Source organism: Eretmochelys imbricata, chromosome 8 (genome assembly GCF_965152235.1).
Source record: "Eretmochelys imbricata isolate rEreImb1 chromosome 8, rEreImb1.hap1, whole genome shotgun sequence".
Classification (NCBI taxonomy): Eukaryota; Metazoa; Chordata; order Testudines; family Cheloniidae; genus Eretmochelys; species Eretmochelys imbricata.
In genome coordinates, this window is record NC_135579.1 from 21,699,212 (window position 1) to 21,707,335 (window position 8,124).

Sequence of the window (8,124 nt, forward strand, 5' to 3'; positions counted from 1 at the left end):
TCAAACTAGAGTCCCTTGGGTAAGTTTAGCTTAATGCTATTTCTGTCACTGAGTGTTGAAGAAGAGTGAGCTTTCATTAGTCTTACTGGAATATAAACCCACGCAGTACCAGCTATTTATGATAATCATATATAGATATCATTAGCATAAATAGCTCATCATATCTATGTATGATTTCCAGATCCAGTTATCAGTGAAGCCCTGTACACCACTATGCCTCTATGTAAGCCTAAATTGCTCAACCATTAATAGAGATAAAATTTAACCTTTAAGATTTAGCCCTTATGGGGCTACTCAACCTTCATGCTAAGTGTAATTACATGTGATTGCCACTTCTCACAGAGCAGGTTAGAGAGTTGCCCACCAAGTGCAAACGCTTCAGGAAAAGCAGTGCCCCTCTTCCAAGAGGGAAAGGAGACCCTTCTCAGAGCTATGTTGCCCTTTTAGGAATCCATTCTTCCCACTGGACCCGATCCAAAGCCCAGTGGATTCAATGGAAAGACTCCCATGGACTCCTCACGCTGCACGTCCATAGCTCTCGTGGATGTTAGTGGGAATTGAGAGAAGATGGAGCCTATGGGTACTATTACACGTGTAGTGTGCACAGAGTCATGGCACTGTTTTTGGAAGGCACTCGAGAGCAGGTGGGATTATTGGGACCAAAATTCAAAGAGCCGTTTTTAGCAGAGTTTGAAGAGAAAGTAGCTCAGGACAAGCACTACCCGGGCCATAGGAGCAACTGGAGGGGAAAACCCGGCCTGACTTGACAGGCCTTTCTTTACTTGGTTTCAGTTCCAGGTCAGAAGCTGATCTAAAGTGAGACCCCCTCTGACTCATGGCAAATTACTAAGCAGACAACATTCAGATGCTGTTACAAAAATGCAGGGAAATAATGAATGTGGGGACAAAGCTGCTATCCGCCCGCTATCAGCGCAATGCAGTGTAACTTTGTTTAGCCAAGTGCGTCTCATATAACTGTATCCCTCAACCCTTTACAGAGCTGGGTGATAGAATCACAGAGAAAAATAGCCAGGGGATGTGGGAGGGGATGGGAAGGATGCGAGAGAACAGGGATGACTTTCATCAGATCTGAAATGAGATGGACAGCCAATCATCTGGAGAGACAGGGGAAGCCGTTCCAGATGGCAGGAGATACGGAGGAGGAGACTTTTGTCAACGGCAGCCAGATCATGTGGAAGGACCAAATGGAGCGCAGTGCTGGTGGATCAGGGAGGAGATGGGAGAGAGACTGGGGTGAGTCTCTGGAGGATTTTAAAAAACAAGGAAGACAATTTTCATCTGCACCTATACTGGGGAGCACACGGAGAGTTTTGAGGGTGGAATTAGCATGACCGTGCTTCCACCTCCATGTGAGAAAACAAGCAACAGAAGAAGCTGGCTTCATGCAGTGTCAGGCTGTCCAGGCACTCAACCTGGGAGAAAGCAAACCATATTCGGACACCCGCATGTCAGCTTGCGAGAGATGACACCATTTTGTATTGCTTAAGGCTGTTCCTCACTGGCTGGGGACCCTGGCTCTGCCTGCTCCGTTCCCCTCTTCATTTTAAATTGTGCATTGAGGAGTTTAGCCTTGCAGGTGTTTGGGGGGTTTTGTTCCGGAGGTGAAGGCATAGCACTCATTATCCCAGACCATACCCCACCCTGACTGCATGCACACACCCAGTGCCAGGGTAGGGTCAGAACACCTCCGAGGGGGTTGTTTTCAGAGTAAGTGCTGATTTCAAAATGTCACTTTTGCAGCTGAGCCTCAGTGGCAGCCAAACCCTGTTTCTCCCCATGCAAAAGGGGAGATCACAGCCTTAGAAAAAGAGGGGATGAGGGAAGTGAACAAAGACAGAAAGAGGAAGAGAGAAAGAGAAAAGACAGTGAGACATACTGAGAAAAGAATCCAAGGGAAGCAAGACAGAGAGACAGGGGAAAGACATAGATCTCACACCGCAAACAGTTGGGCACTGTTCCATTTGCCCAGTCCCACATTCCTAAAAGCAGTGGAGAAAGAGGAGGAAAGTAGGCAAAAGAAGTCAGCAGCTGTTGCTCCCTTGACCAGTTTTGGATTCTCCGAGGTGACCCCTTGCATGGTTGCAATGGCTCTGGAATGGTTTCCTACTATCAGACAGGAAGTCATGGCCTCTAAAATAATCAGGGAAGCATGACCCTGGAGTGTCGAAGAGAGGCTCAGCTGCCAATTGGTAGGAGTTACGAGATCACTGCATTTTGGCAACGTCTCTCAGCTCTGCCTAGAACATCACCTTCTGGCTACGCTACACTAATACCGCATGGAAAAAAAGTAATTGTTTCCAGTAAACCCTGTCAAATAATGGCCTCATTGCTATTCATTCCTTTGGTGAAGACTTCCTGGCCCCAGTATGAATCCTAATGAACTAATAGGGTATTAATGTGGGTTTCGTAGATATTCCCACAGGAATCTGTACTGATGCAAAGCATTAATATGCCATTCTTCTTTTTTTGTGCAAGGTATTACATCTGGTACACATGGTCCATATCAGCATGGTTCAGCTGGGGAGCAGTGTGGCCTAGCGGATAGGCCATCAGCCTACAAGTCAGGAGACCTGGGACCTATTCTCAGCTCATCCACTGACCTGCTGCATGTCTTGATCTCAGTTTGGGGGTCTAGGTGCTACCATAATACAAAGGATGAATAATTATTAAAAGATCAAATGTCTCTCTTGCTTGGTGTCCCTCCTCCTGTTGTGCTGAAAGAGAACAATGTTCCACCTAGTCTGACATCCTGCCTTTTAACACACCAGGATAATAGACCTTAGATCTATCTCCAAGAGCAGCCAGTGTTTTAGAGGAAGGCATAAAAGTAAACCACCAGAATGCCTGTAATACTTCAGCACTCAGCATGGGGAGAGGGAGAGGTTGGAACAAAATGAGGAATCTTTCTCATTGCTTTGATGGTGATCAGTTTATGCCCTGAAACACAAGGTTTAATTCTCAAATTCTTAATTAACAAACCTGGCACACCGGGATTTCCTCTCACTGATCTAGGTGGGCAGTTTCAGTGAGGAAATTGGATGCTTTAATCAACACTAAGAAAGAGAAGAAGCATTATTATATAGCAGAAGAGCTGTGATAGGAGAGAAAAAGAAATAGAATCAAATTATTTTGCTACATCTCCTCCTCTGGTCAATCTCAGGGCATTTGGAGAGCCAGAGGGATTAGAAGCAGGAGTTCAGAAGGTGCAGGGATTCATGCAGAGTCATATTCAGAGCGGAAAAGTTGGACTAAGTTTTATAAGCATGATGGCTTCCACTGCCAATTGAAATAAAAATCCTTTTGCTCAAATATACATCTCACATCTGATTCATTCTGAGATACTTTCTGACCTTTTGAATATTCAGCTAGTTAGGGATGAGCAAAACTGGGCACAGCTTTCTTTCAATAAGCCGAGTAATGAATCAGTTACCAGCTCCATCTCTAGAAGCAGGTCCCACACAGCATTTTGAGTCAGTATCTGAGTAATGAACCCACTCAATATCTGAGTAATTAAATCTAACAAGAGCATGACCCTACAATGCGGGGATAGCCTCACACAATCAGTAGCACCAGGAGCAGCAGCAGTAGGCAAGGTCTGGACTGAGCAAACATTAGGTTACAATAATATAACCGTCAAGAAAAATCAGGCAAATCCAAATCATCAGACAGGGTTTGGACTGACTGAAGCCAGCGTGAAGGGGCAGAGAATGTCTGGGGTTGCAAGACAAGTGAGAGCAGATGTGGATCGCTCGCAGTGAGCACACAGGAAGATGGAAGGAAAATGAATATGAATGAACCCAGATCACATCCTGGTTTGTCCTGCTCTGAAGGTGCAGTAAACTAGAAGAGGCCACCTGCTGATGGTGACAGAGTGTTAGGGAATAGGCAGTGGGACACAAACTCCTTGCTCACTGGTTTTAATCTAGCCCCAATCAACAACGACCAGGTGTTGTTACCTACTGCAGCTCGGGGATGATGTTGGCCTACATGAAATGAGCTCATAGGGAAGATGTGGGAGGGGTTCTAAACTGTATTGTCCACAGCATAAACACAGTGCCTTTGGCAGCCTAAATACAGACAGCAGGTGCCAGGTCTGCCCCCTACTCTGTCCCATTTATACCGTTCCTGTTGAGTACAGCAAAAGTCTCAGTGTACCAAGGGAGACCTTGCCCAGGTGCAAGAGCAGAGTAGGGCTGACGTGTCCCTATGCTGCCCCCCTTGCAAGCTCTGGCACTGCAGGGTCAGAGCTGGAGGTGAGAGAGGTCATACCCCCAATGAGAGCTGTGTGGATTCTGGACTGCTATATAAGCAACCTACAGCCCTGGGGAGCCTGCCATTGGATAGAGAAGCCTGAATCGGGCTGCCCCTCTCAGGACCTACAGCCCAAATCTTGCCTCTTGGTACTAAATGGGCCAAGGATTTGGCCTGAGGAGGGGGTCCCTCTGGAGGTGCTTGGAAGGAGAAAGGCAGCCATTTCTAAGCCCCTCTTCTTACTTTGGCACGGAGGTAGCTGGCAGGGAGGGCTCAGCGGTAGGTCTGCAGGGAAAGTGCTTTATAATTCTGAGCGTTCCAGCTTCTTTCTGGCTCTATGGCAACAGGAGGCAACTCAATGAAGCTTTAATCTTTATTAATTGATCCATCATATAGCCCTGAGTACAGGAGGTTTATCCCTGAAACTTTGGCACAGCATCCGATGGGATGATATCCTTGGTGCGTGACATAGCTTCTATCCTCCAGAGTGCAACAGTCCTACACCCTGTTAGGATCACATGTCGGGGTGATGGTAGAGGGGGCATGAGTTTGTTCCCTTTTCATGCCTGGATTTCTGTCCCAACCAAGGCTCAGGAGATGATAAAGGCTTGTTTGCTATGTGTGTGCTGTTAATAAATCCGATTCGTATTTGAGAGTCGCATGCAGGGCGTTTGGCGAGGGAGGTTGAGGTGAGGAGACAGTTTGGATTTGTTGAAAGGGTTTATTTATGTAGCACCAATCACTAACGTCTAGGCCAGTGGTTCCCAAACTTGTTCTGCCGCTTGTGCGGGGAAAGCCCCTGGCGGGCTGGGCAAGTTTGTTTACCTGTCGTGTCCGCAGGTTCGGCCGATCGCGGCTCCCAGTGGCCGCGGTTCGCTGCTCCAGGCCAATGGGAGCTGCTGGAAGCGGTGGCCAGTGCGTCCCTTGGCCTGCACCGCTTCCAGCAGCTCCCATTGGCCTGGAGCAGCAAACCGCGGCCACTGGGAGCCGCAATCAGCCGAACCTGCGGACACGGCAAGTAAACAAACTGGCCCAGCCGGGCAGGGGCTTTCCCTGCACAAGCAGCAGAACAAGTTTGGAAACACTGCTCTAGGGGGTGCATTGCAGATGCTCTCTCACTAACAGCTCCCCACAGCATCCTCTCACTTGCCAGAGGAGCTATTAGTTTCTATTCCAGGGGAGCCCACAGCTCCAAATCCTGGGGTACCCTAAAAGCTCTCAGGGGTGCTGTAGGGCTGAGTTGGGGGAGGGGAAGAGTGCCTCCATTGGGACTTTCATTCTCTTAGAAAGAGTCACCAGCTGATATAATTAATTAGAGGTCATCCCCGGCAGAGTCCCCTGCTGGAGTTTGCAGCCACCTGTGTCTGCATCAACTACCGTGATTTCAGCCCAGGCTTACTAGGCCTGATCCCCTATCAGTTATGCTGGAGTAAATCCAGGGTGACTCCAATGAAGCCAGAGGAGCTACATCCCTGCATAACGGGTGTAACTGAGTAGAGGATCATGCCCACGGGTGGAATTACTTGACCGCTGCCTCTCCCCCGGAGCCTCACCAGCTCAGATTCCCTCAGTGCTTGACTCCATGTGACCTAATGTAACCCAGGGCACAACTCACCCCCTGTAACACTTCTCCAGGGGGGAGGTCACATGGTATTATTAGACGGAGGAAAAAGAACTTGGCTCACTGCATCCTTGCCTTGGCTGCACCTGTGTCTGAATTTCCCTCCAGACCCTTTACCAGGGAACGAAAGTTCATGACTGAGCTACTTTTCCATCCCCTTTTTGGCGTTAGTCTTTCCAGGGCCTTGTTTGCCTGTGGAGGCTCAGCCGCTCTGGCCTGCCCCATGCAGATGTCTGCCTGATGACAGAAGTGCCCTTCATGACTGCCCTTAACATTCTTCTCCCAGCTACCCGGGCGCTGCTGGAGGGCTCCTCACATGGCCTTGCTGGACTAATCTTTTTCCTCTCCATTTTTCCAGCTGTCTGTAGCCCACCCACCTAGGAATCCACTCACAAGCACTGCTGACCTTTCCCAAAGAAGTGTGGGTGCTGGGCTGGGTGCTCAGCAGGCACTGCCCACTGTGTTCAGGCCACCCCCTGAGGCTTGGTAGGGACCAGACCTGCTTTGCCCGGAAAATTCAAATAGGCAGAAGTCTAACCTCTCCAGTGGGGGTCTGCTTCCCAAAACTTCCACATCCCCTGTGCTGGGAGGTGAAAGGGTTAAATCTCTCCCCCTCCGAAAGTCTCCAGGACCCAGATCTTTAAAGGTAGTTAGGTTCCTAACTTCCATTGTCTGCCCTCCCTGCAGAGAGGCAATAAGGCAGGAAGATCCTGATCAAGAGATGAAAGAAGGTTGGTTTGAGGAAGGCAGAGTGTGTTGGGATTACTCTAAAAGGTGGAGAGAAGCCTGGGGAGCTACTTGCTTTTTCCTTGCTCTGAGGGACTTTTATTATCCTCAAGGAATGGGACTAGCTTTTGTCTAACTACTAAAGAGACTTCTTTAATCACAGGAGGCAGATCCGGTGCCTGGTGTGTCTAGGACCACTGAGCAAGCTAAGTTCTGATGCAGTGATGAATGCATATTCTCTGTTTGTAACTCCCTCCGGAGTCCTTGCCCATCAGCCTAAACCAGGGAGACTTTACATAAGCAGAGCTCACCTCTGAGGCAGAGGAAGTTTGGGGATTGATCCTAAGGGATCCCAGTAACAGGAATTCTCCCCCTCATTGCCTCCTCAAGCGTGAACTCAAAGGCAACCTCCCACTGAACAAATAAAGTTATATTGAGGCAAGTAGGTCCAGAGAGCAGGGCACGGGATTGGGATTAGACAGTGATGGGTTTTATTCCCTCCTCTGTCACTGAACTACTATGATACCTTGGGCAAATCACTTCCTGTCTCTGTGCCTCAGTTTCCCTGATAAAATGGGAATGACAATACCAACCTCTGTGAAGTACTTTGAGAGCAATGGAGTTAGACCTGCCAACTTCCCCCTCTAGTATTAAAGTCTTAGTAGAAGAAAGACAAAAGGCTTCACTGAGTGGGAAATTTCCTCTCATCCCTCTGTGCTCATCTGGGTGAGAAAGAGCTGTGTGCCCTGTTCAAATGCTGGGTTCAGTCAGTGCCAGATTTATTTCTCTGTCTTTTGCTGATCAGGGCATACTTTACAGTGGCAGAAAAATGCTTTAGCTGAAGGCTGTCTGCTTGTGATTCATAAATGAGATTATCATTTATTACAGTAGAAATTGCACCATAAACAAAGGAGATACAAGCAACCATTCACTTGGCAAGAATCCACGGGTGGCTGTTTCTCGAGACCCTCTACCTCATGGGAGCTGGCTTGCAAATGCTCAACTACTCTAACATGTGGTCAGGAGTTTGGACTTCCTATCCAAGCAGACCCAGAGGGGATTAGCTTTAAAGGGGATACTGGCAGCACTGATACCATGGTGATGGCAGTGGCATATGACCCCAAAGAGAACAGAAGAGCATCAAGCATCCTCTCCTCCATTACCTCAAAATAAACTGCCCTTCTGAGTCAGGAAGAGCTCCCACCAAACACAGGCTGCGATACTGACTCTGTATTGAATCTTTAAGTAGTTCTACCCTTCACAATCACCAAACTCAGGGTGGAGTACACTCCTTAACACCAGATGACCTCACATTGTTTGTCCACTGCATTACTGCAGTCAAGCAGGGGGAAGCAACTGAAATCTGCCTGCTGCCCACTTCCAGCAGGCCTCCTAGACTAGGAATCAAATGACAGGATAACCTGTCTACTGAGTTAACTTATATGACCTTCATTACTATAGTATCTGGGTGAGCCAGATCTAACTTTAGGCCACTCAGCTTTGGT